Source organism: Propithecus coquereli, unplaced genomic scaffold (assembly GCF_000956105.1).
Source record: "Propithecus coquereli isolate 6110/MARCELLA unplaced genomic scaffold, Pcoq_1.0 Scaffold127, whole genome shotgun sequence".
Taxonomy (NCBI): Eukaryota; Metazoa; Chordata; class Mammalia; order Primates; family Indriidae; genus Propithecus; species Propithecus coquereli.
In genome coordinates this window covers 6714789-6725418 of record NW_012136858.1, presented here as the reverse complement: position 1 = coordinate 6725418, position 10630 = coordinate 6714789, and the positions used below count along the sequence as shown (strand labels likewise).

Below are 10630 nucleotides of genomic sequence, written 5' to 3'. Positions count from 1 at the left end.
ATTTTTAGTAGAGACGGGGTCTCGCTCTTGCTCAGGCTGGTCTCGAACTCCTGAGCTCAAACAATCCGCCCACCTCGGCCTCCCAGAGTGCTAGGAATACAGGCGTGAGCCACTGCGCCTGGCCTCTAAAAAGGTTTTTTGATGGTTGTGTCTTATGTCCCCACTCGTGGAACAGTACATCCCTTGCAGACAGAGACTCTTTTCTATAGCATCTTGGTCTTTGCACACAGAAGCCAGCAATATGTAATAGTGGATTGAATTGTCTTTTCATTTTAAAATTTGGTTCCTTGACCCTACCACTAAAATAATCATCAACAGGGAAACAAAGTAGATCCTTGTCATATATTATCCATAGCTTTCACTGCAAGACAAAGTATAAATAAAAACATAAATTAGCCAAATAAACCTTCAGGAATGGGCTGTAAGGTATCCTGTACCTTCAGGGTAGCAGTAAAGATTAGGCAGACACAGAAACAGTGCCAGCAATAACACATGATTAACGTACTAAGCCACATCTGGAACATCATGTTTTCATGGAATTTTTGCTAACTTAGAAGAAAATTGAATATAAACTGCTTCTCTAGCAAGCTTGGGATCTGAGATAGAATCAAGGCATATCTGACATGAACAGGTTACTTGGTTTACCCTGAAAAACTAATGTTTTTCAAAGTTCAGTAAGGTTGGAATAAGTAGGTTAAAGCCTTCTGTGATATGGAAGACTTCCAGATCAGAAAGATATAGAGGAAAAACAGGAAAGTATTTTTAAGTTAAAATAGGCAATGAAACCATTTTCTCCTTCCATAATTCATTCATTCAATAGTATTTACTAAAATCTTACTAGGCATTGTGCTAGATGCCAGGAATTCAACAGCAAACAAGCTCTCACAGTACTTTATCACTAAGGACTCCCAATAACCTATAAAATGGATTAAGACTGAAAACGCAAAAATGAATATCAACCAAAAAAAATACAAGAGAAAAAACATGGAATCCATAGATTTTTTTCCTACTTATCTCTAAACACAAAAATAAATTCCAGATGAAATAATTAAATGTAAAAAAGTAATCCATAAAAGTATTAAAATAAAATATAAGAGAATGTTTTATAATCTCTAAGTAGATGAATCTTTTTTAAGTATGTCAATGCCAGAAATTATAATTAGGAAAAAAATACAGATTTTACCCAACAAAACTAAATGGCAAAAGTAGAGATATGCAGAAGGCATTTGGGTCTAGAGAACAAAACAAAACAAAACAAAAAAAGAAATGGTGCAAATGGGAGATAAACATTTGCAAATAATCACTGAATAAGTAGAGGAGATCACTCAAGGAAAACAAAAAAAAAAACAAAAAAAAGTGAGGCAATGACAGAACCCTGAGAAATTACATAAGGAAAAAAAAGTCTATAAATAAAAATGGGAAATGGTCAAATAGACGAAGAAGGAAAACCATAAGGGTAGTGTCACTGAAACCAAAGCCAGACAGTTTCAAGAAGGGGATAGTTGACAATACCAAACACACACACACACACACACACACACACACACACACCCCACTATTTAAATACATTTAATGATGACATGCCATGTTCACGGATTGGAAAATTCAATATTGTCAAGATGTCTATTCTCCCTAAATTAATCAATCCATAGATTCAATGTGAGACTGTAAATCACTGAGTAAAATATAACCCTATAAATGTACATATATGTGTCTGCATGTGTATACAAGATGTATATGTGTGTGACTACATTGAGCGTGGAGAAAAAAATGCAGCAGGACATATGGTCCTATATATGGACATACATCAGGAAGTTTATATAGATTACCTGAGGTCTGTCAAAGGTAATGAGGGTGGAGGAGGAGTTTGGACGAAGGAGAGGCAAAAAAGACAAAGAAAAAGGAAAAACGACTTCTAAGAAAGCATGACTGATTTTTATCCAATGTATACATTTATGTAAATTTTTATCTGTATGTGCATACATATGTATAAAGAATTTTTTAATAAAATCGAGAAAGTGGTAGATGCCTCTCAGAATTTGGAAGAGGTATTAATGAGACTTTTATATTTTACTCTATATACTTGTGAATTGTTTGAAATTAAAAATTAAGAATGTAGTCATATATATTACTTCCAAATTAAAAATTAGATCTTAAGATTCTGGATGTATACCTCATTAACCAAAGCAATAATTTACTAAGTTCTATCCTGTCTTAAAGAGTTTAGGTCTTTTCCCATAATTATTCCTTTAAAGATTTCTGAACATTATTCCTTATTCAAAAAGGATTCCTTTAGCACTGAAAAAAATTCTAGAGCTTCTATTTTATATAAAAACGCTAAGGTGAGAAAGCTAACTAATTTCAATTAACTTATTCTCTATTTGACAATCCTAAACTATGTAATGCTTCTTTTTGCCACTATCTCTTTAAAACACAGAAATTATTATTTTTAAGTAGCAAGTAAAGCAAAACTGGGCCTATATGAAAAACTGAAATACAATCTTACATACTGGAATGCAAAAGGTCCTTTAGACAAGCAGTCCTATGTTTCCTAAAAATAACAACTTTTTACTACTAAGTGAGTGCAGTCCCTAAAAATATTCTTGAATTTTCTTTTATCACAACACTAATTTAGCATCTCCTATGTAAAAAGTTGGTGGTCTTTTTCTGAATTTTATTTCAGATCTTATCTTTCTCTCCCCACAGGGATGTTCTATATATTTATTATAAGCAAGAGCATCCACATATTTATCACTTACCTTATGGGTAGACAAAAATATCACGATTGGGCTCGCAGAAACTTAAAGTTGCCCCATGTACAGCTAATTAGTGGAACAGCTGCTGCTGGTTGCAAATTTAAAGGCTCTGGTCAGGTGGCATCAGGGCCCTAATCCAAAATGAGCACAGTTATTTTGATCAGTAGAGTCTAACCAAGTCTTCTCCTAAGGTTCAAAATGTCCTTTGGTGCTCTGCAATTTTCTTGTAGTATTTTTTTCTACTTGACACCAAGCTGGAACCTCTCCTGATATATCATATTTGGAAATAAAAAGTGAAACCAATAAGAATTTTCCTTGTTCATTTGTGAATGATTACAGTGATTTGAGTTTGGGTACATTTCTTTTAGTCCCTTGATTGCTCTGGGAATCAATGCTCACAGATCAATGAGTCATGTCCGATTTCATAAATAGCTGCCTGGGGTGAGTCTGGCTTCATCAAATGTGAACAAATAATAACAGAGTGACAATCAAACCCAAAGTGTTCTTGCAAATCATGCCATGCTGAAAGAACATCTGAGAAAGAGAATAAACATTTTAAACCACTAAGGGGGGCTATGCCTGCCTGTCTGTAGATTACGCATTCCAGCAATATTTTTTTTTTTTAAGAAATGGGATCTTACTACTTTGTCCAGGCTGGACTGGAACTCCTAGGCTCAAACGATGCTCCCGCCTCAGCCTCTTGAGTAGCTGGGACTACAGGTCTGTGCCACTGTGCCCAGCTTTGATCTAGCAATGTTCTATCAGGCTGAAACACAGCTCAGGAAAATACTTTTTCTTTTTTAATAGAGAATCTGAAAGCCAGTATTAGGCTTAGAAAGCTAGGTCTGATTTTTGTAGAGAAAGAATCAGAATTCCAGAAAAGTCAAATGACTTGCCCAATGCAGACAGACTAGGTTTCCTAACTCCAGGTGCGTAGCATCTTTCACTAGTCACATCTCAAGTACGTAATCTTACTGCCATATTAAAGGAGTTAACACCAAGGGCATCACTAGAATCCAGTGGTGGCTTCAAATAACAGCTCCTAGGCACATTTCTAAGCTTCTTCTTTTCCCTATAAAATGTAAAAGTGCATAAAATTATGGATAGTTCATAAGCATCAGCTGTGTATTCTATTTTTGGTCACTTAGTTTTAAAGAAAAGATGATAATGAAAGGTAGACTGGTGACGTTAAACTTCCACTAGCCTGGAACACTAATCCAAGGACGAATTGACTGTCAGAATAAACTAGAGGCAAAAACATATGATGTATTAATATGTGCATTTGTATAGTGTTGGGTAGGCTGTCCAAGAAAGCCCTTGATATTTAATTATAAAAGTCACCTGAAAAGTAATGAATTTAATACTTTTAAATGCATTTTACCAGAGTCAGAACATTAAACATTGATAAGTAAAGGATGCATATGTAATCTCTAAGGTAAATACAGAGGACAGTAAATAGATGGAAAATTGAATTAAAAATAATCAATCCAAAAGAAATTAAGGAAGGGGGTGGGGGAAACACAGAGCACAAAGAACATACAGAGGAAAGAGTAGGATGGAAGATATAAATCCCACTGCAAAAAAACAATACTTCATCCTTGGGGCAATTGCAGAGGTTAGCGCTTCTATTAAAGACTTGAAAGGTGCAGGGGGTACTACCTACCTCATCCCCCGTCCAGAAAGGAAATAACAGACCTTAGAAAATGAGGACCTTTATCATACAGTGAATCCAATTGCAGTTCCAGTTCCAGATGTGGTATCTTTAACGGAGCAAATCAACTTAGTCTTGTTACATGGTATGCAGCCATTGACATGGCAAATGCTTTTTTCTGTTTTTTTTTTTTTTTTAAGTTTTTAAGTTTATTAATCCTCTTGTGAAAAATCCACACAGTGGCTGCAGATGACGTCATTGCACAATCTTTTCTCCTTCGGCTTTTTGCCAGCACCAACACTGGCCTTTGCAGTCCCCCTGACTTTCTTCATTCTGTTCTTGCGTTCCTTTCGTTGCTTCCTTGATGTCTTTTTCTTCACGTATAGGCCATGCCTTGCAAGCCTATGTTTGGGTTAATTTTTCTTTGCATAATGCAAGGAATTGTAAATCATGCCAAAGCCAGTTGTCTTACCACCACCAAAGTGAGTTCTGAATCCAAATGCAAAGATGACATCTGGTGTAGTCTTGTACATTTTGGCTAGTTTTTCCCTAATTTCTGTCTTTGATACTGTTGCCTTCCCAGGGTGAAGGACATCGATGACCATTTGTTTCCTCTGAAGTAGTCAGTTGGTCATGAACTTCTGGTCCAGATAGTTACTGCGTTGTTCATGATGGCAGTTGATCCTCAAACAGTCAGGAAGGAAAAGAGCTTTTTCTGTCTATCATTTTGCAAATATTATCAGAAGCAGTTTGCTTTTAAAAAAAAAAAGTGAATGAGGTTGTATTGACATAAATTTCAAAAATATTCTGACTGAATTAAGGAAATCACAAAACAATACATACGTTGGAATACTAGATTTAAAACTCTAAAACAATCCTGTATGTTTATAGAAATATATACAATGGAAAAAAAATATATATATATATATGTCATATTATGAGCTTCCTTGAGCTAAGCAGCCCTGACATCTGAGAATGGATCCTTTCTTGATTTCTATAAGACCCCCAAGTGTTAGAATGCTTGCTGAAAACCCCCCACAATTTGCTTTTATCTGGCAGGGTCAACATACATCTTTCACCATCTTGCCTGAGGGCTACATCAATTTTCCTATTCTCTGCCACAATCTAGTCCACGGAGGCCTAGATAATCTTGACGTCCCCCAGAACATCATACTGGGTCACTACATTGATAACATTATGCTGATTAGATCTGATGAGCAAGAAGTAACAAGTACTGTAGATATTTTAGTAATAGACGAATGCATGCTGTGGGGATATAAACCCCACAAAAATTAAGGGATCTGCCACCTCAGCAAAGTTTCTAGAGATCCAGTCCTTCCAAAGTGAAAGATAAATTGATGTCCCTTACAGTACAACTACCACCACCACCAAAAAAAAAAAGACACAACTTGATAAGCCTTTATGAATTCTGGAGGCCATCTGATTGTTACTCTGGCCTATTTAATGAGTAACCTGTAAGGCTGTATGGGGTTTTACTGGGGAACAGAGAAAGAAAAAGCTCTGTTAGTAAGTTCAGGCTGCAGTGGAAGAGCAGTGCAAAATGCCAGCAAATTAGATGATACTCAAAGAAACTGTAGCTAATAAATATGTTGCATACGTTGTCTCTGGCAAACTTCAATAAAAGAATCACAGCGCAGAACTCCAGTGTTTGGAGCAAAGTTAGGCCCTTACACAGACTAAATGTCTGACCATGGCACATCAAGTGACCAGGTGACCTAAGATGTACAGAATGAACTGGGCGTTATCTGACCTATCCAACCATAAGGTTGAGCACACACAGCAGCAATACAGCCATAAGTGTAACTATTATATAAAAAAATCAGCTTGAAGCAGATCTGGAAGACATAGGTAAGTTGCATGAGCAAGTGGCTCAGACTCCTTTGATACCTAATATTGTACCTGCTTCTCCTCTCACTCAATCCACACCTTAGACTTATGTGCAGTTCCTATGGCCAGTTAACTGAGGAGGAGAAAAAAATATTTGAACCTAGTTTCCAGATGTTTCTGAATGATGTGTTAGCACAAGCAATATTACAACAGCAGTCTACCTTAAGACTTAGGCTTTTTAAATTTTCTAATTTTTTTGATGTCTCTTCATGAAGAGATACATTTGAAACAGTAACAGGAAAACTACAAAAAGTATTTCCACATATAGAACTATCAAAGGGCTCATATCCAGATTATTTAAAGAATCCTAAAAATAAGAAAAATAGTTTCAAAAACTTAGGTATAGAAGGAATGTAACTCAACACAATAGAGGCTATATATGACAAGCTCACAGCTAACATCATGCTCAATGGTAACACATTGAAAACTTTTCCTCTACAATCAGGAGTTAGACAAGGATGCCCATTCTCACCACTTCTATTCAACATAGTACTGGAAGTCCTTGCCAGATCAATTAGGCAAGAGAAAGAAATAAAAGGCATCCAAATAGGAAAGGAGGAAGTGAAATTGTCTTTTGCTGTTAACATGATTTTATATAGAGAAAACCCTAAAGGCTCTACCAAAAACTATTAGAACTAATAAACAAATTCAGAAAAGTTATAGGACACAAAATCAACATGCAAAAATCAGTCATATTTTTATATACTAACAACAAATTATCCAAAAAAAGAAACCAGGAAAACAATCCCATTTACAATAGCTACAAAAAAATATACTTAGGAATAAATTTAACCAAGGAGGTGAATGACCGGTACACTGAAAACTATAATATTGATGAAAGAAATTGAAGAAACCACTTCTTGTCCTTTTGGCTAAGACCAAGTGTAAAGAAATTAAAGAAGGTACAAATAAATGAAAAGATATTCCACATTCATGATTAGAAAAATTAATATTGTTAAAATGTCCATACTAGGCTGGGCGCAGTGGCTCATGCCTGTAATCCTAGCATTCTGGGAGGCCGAGGCGGGCGGATAGTTTGAGCTCAGGAGTTCGAGACCAGCCTGAGCAAGAGCGAGACCCCGTCTCTACTAAAAAAAATAGAAAGAAATTATCTGGACAACTAAAAATACATAGAAAAAATTAGCCGGGCATGGTGGCACATGCCTGTAGTCCCAGCTACTCGGGAGGCTGAGGCAGTAGGATCGCTTGAGCCCAGGAGTTTGAGGTTGCTGTGAGCTAGGCTGACGCCACGGCACTCACTCTAGGGCAACAGAGTGAGACTTTGTCTCCAAAAAAAAAAATACCACACACAAAAAAATGTCCATACTACCCAAAGCAATCTGCAATGCGATCCCTACCCAAATTCCAATGTCATTTTTCACAAAAATACAAAAAACATTGAGTTCAAGTGGCAACAAAAAATAAATAAATAAAATAGAAAAAACATAGTAAAATTCATATGGAACCACAAAGACCCTAAACAGCCAAGGTAATCTCGAGCAAAAAGAACAAAGCTAGAATACCCCACTACCTGACTTCAAAATCTACTACAAAGCTGTAGTAATCAAACAGCATGGTAATGGCATAAAAGCAGACACATTAACCAATGGAACAAAATAGACAACCCAGAATTCAACCCATGCATATATGGTCAATTGATTTTCGACAAAGGTAATAAGAACACACAATGAGTAAAGGACAGTCTCTTCAATAAATGGTGTTGGGAAAACTGGATATTCACATGCAGAAGAATGAAATTAGACTCTATTTCACATCACATACAAAAATAAATTCAAAATGGATTAAAGACTTAAGCAGAAGATCTGAAAGTGCAAAACTGCCAGAAGAAAACATAGGGGAAAGCTTACCTGACATTGGTCTGGGCATTGAATTGTTCAGATTTGATCCCAAAAGCACAGGCAACAAAAGCAAAAATAGACAAATGTGATTGCATCAAACTAAAAAGCTTCTGCACAGCCAAGGAGACAATAAAAAGAATGAAGAAACAATCTACACATTGGGAGAAAATATATGCAAACCACAAATCTGATAAGGGGTTAATACCTAAAATATATAAGGAACTCAATAGTAGAAAACAAATAACCCAATTTAAAAATGGGCACAGGACCTGAAAAAATTTCTCAAAAGACAACATACAAATGATCAACAAATATATTTAAAAAATGCTCATCACTAATCATTAGGGAAATGCAAATTAAAACCAAAATGAGATATATCACTTTACACCTGTCAGAATAACTATTATGAAAAAGGCAAAACATAACAAGTGTTGGAGGGGACAGAGAGAAAAGGGAACACTGTGGTGAGAACAGAAATTAGTACAGCCATTATGGAAAACTGTATGGAGTTTCCTCAAAAAACTAAAAATAGAACTACAATATTATCCAGCAAGTCTATTTCTGAGTATACATATCCAAGGGATTTGAAATCACTGTGTTGAAGAGATATCTGTATTCCTATGTTCACTGTAGCACTATTCACAATAGCCAAGATATGGAATCAACCTAAGTCTCTATTAACAAATGAATGGATAAAGAAAATGTGGGATACACCATATACACAATGTAATCCTATTCAGCCTTACAAAAAAATACAATGGAATATTATTCAGTCTTTAAAAGGAAGGAAATTCTGACACATGCTGCAACATGGATGAACCTTGAAGATATTATGTGAAGTGAAACAAGCCAGATAGAAAAGGACAAATAATACTGTGGGAATCCACTTATATGAGATACGTAGAGTAGTCAAATTCATAGAGACAAAAAGTAAAAGTAACCACTAGGTTACTAGGAGCTGGAGAAAGCAGGAAATGGAGAGTTACTGTTTAATAGGTAGAGTTTCAGTTTGGGAAGATGAAAAAGATCTGGTGATGATCACAATATAAATGGACTTAATGCCACTGAACTGTACATCTAAAAATGGTTAAAATATTAAATCTTGTATTTGCCACGATTTTCTTTCAAACTGTGCCTAACAGCACTATTCGTAACAGCCCCAAACTGGAACACAAATGTCTGACAATAAGATAAATTAATTGTAGTATATTCATTCAATTGAAATATACACAGCAATGAGAAAGAATTTACTATACTCAACAAGCATGAACCTCATATACTGCCAAATAAGAATAGATACAGTTATGATTCCATTTGAATGTTAAAAGACAGGCAAAACTAATGCATAAGTCAGCAATAGTGTTTACCACTAGGGAGATGGAAGGAGTATAACTGGGAATGGAGGCAGGGAGTGGGGACCCTCTGGAGAGCTGGTGATGTTCCAATTCTTGACCTGGGTGGTATGATACAAGTGTTCACTTTGTGAAAATTCATCAAGCTATTTCTTCTATGCATTTTTCTATGTGAGTGTCATACCTCAATTTTAAGTTTGACATTTTTGTATCTATACCCTCATCCTAACAAGGCAATAACTTTAACATTTGTATGTTTCAAGTTTGACATTTTTATATCTGTATCCTCATCCTAATAATAACTTTAACATTTATATGTTTCCTTGATCTCCTCTACTCTCCATTGTGTTGATATTGCCTAAAATTATTAATTCTGGATTATGCATATACTTCCTTTTCTTTTTAAATCTTTCTTCCCCATATACATTTTACCAAAGTATCTAACCACTGCTATCCCCCTAGCTTTTGCAGTATCTTCTGGATTTGCTTTTTGTTGAGTGTTTTTTCTAAAAATTGTCAATGTGGATCTTTGGTAAATCTTAATGTTTTTAGTAAGCCCTCGCTAATGACAGTTTAAACAGATTAAAACTTTAAGTCCAGTACTTTAAAAATATTACATTGTTTTCCTACACCCAGTATTGAGCTTGAAAAGACTGAGTGAAGTCAATCTGATTCTTGTTCCTTTGTATACTCTATCTAAAAGTTTTTAGAATTTTCTCATCTGAGACTCTTAAATTTCATTATGTGTCTGGATGTGGGTATTCTCTCGTTTGGCACTCTGTGGCCCTTTCAACCTCTATTTAAACTTTTTCTCCTTATGGATCTCTTTTATTATGTGAATGTTGGCACATCTACTTCTGTCTTCCTTGCTTAAATCTGCTTTCACATTTCCTATTTTTTATTTTTTTGCTTCCTTCTGGGAGTTTCTCAGTCTGATTTTCTAACTCACTAATTCATTCTTCAGCTATATCTATTTGTACTCCATTTATTATTTTTATTTTAAATGTTTCATTATTTCTTATCCCTGTATCACATTGCTAAAATCCTTATCTTTTTCTTTTAATGTTTATTAGCTTCATTTTAGATTCTGAAAGTCTTATGTAA

The 10630-nt window shown here is 35.3% G+C and overlaps 1 pseudogene; it reads right to left on the bottom strand.

Moving 5' to 3' along the window:
• Positions 1–4619: 4619 nt before the first annotated feature.
• LOC105805314 lies at positions 4620–9730 on the bottom strand (annotated as a pseudogene).
• Positions 9731–10630: the final 900 nt, after the last annotated feature.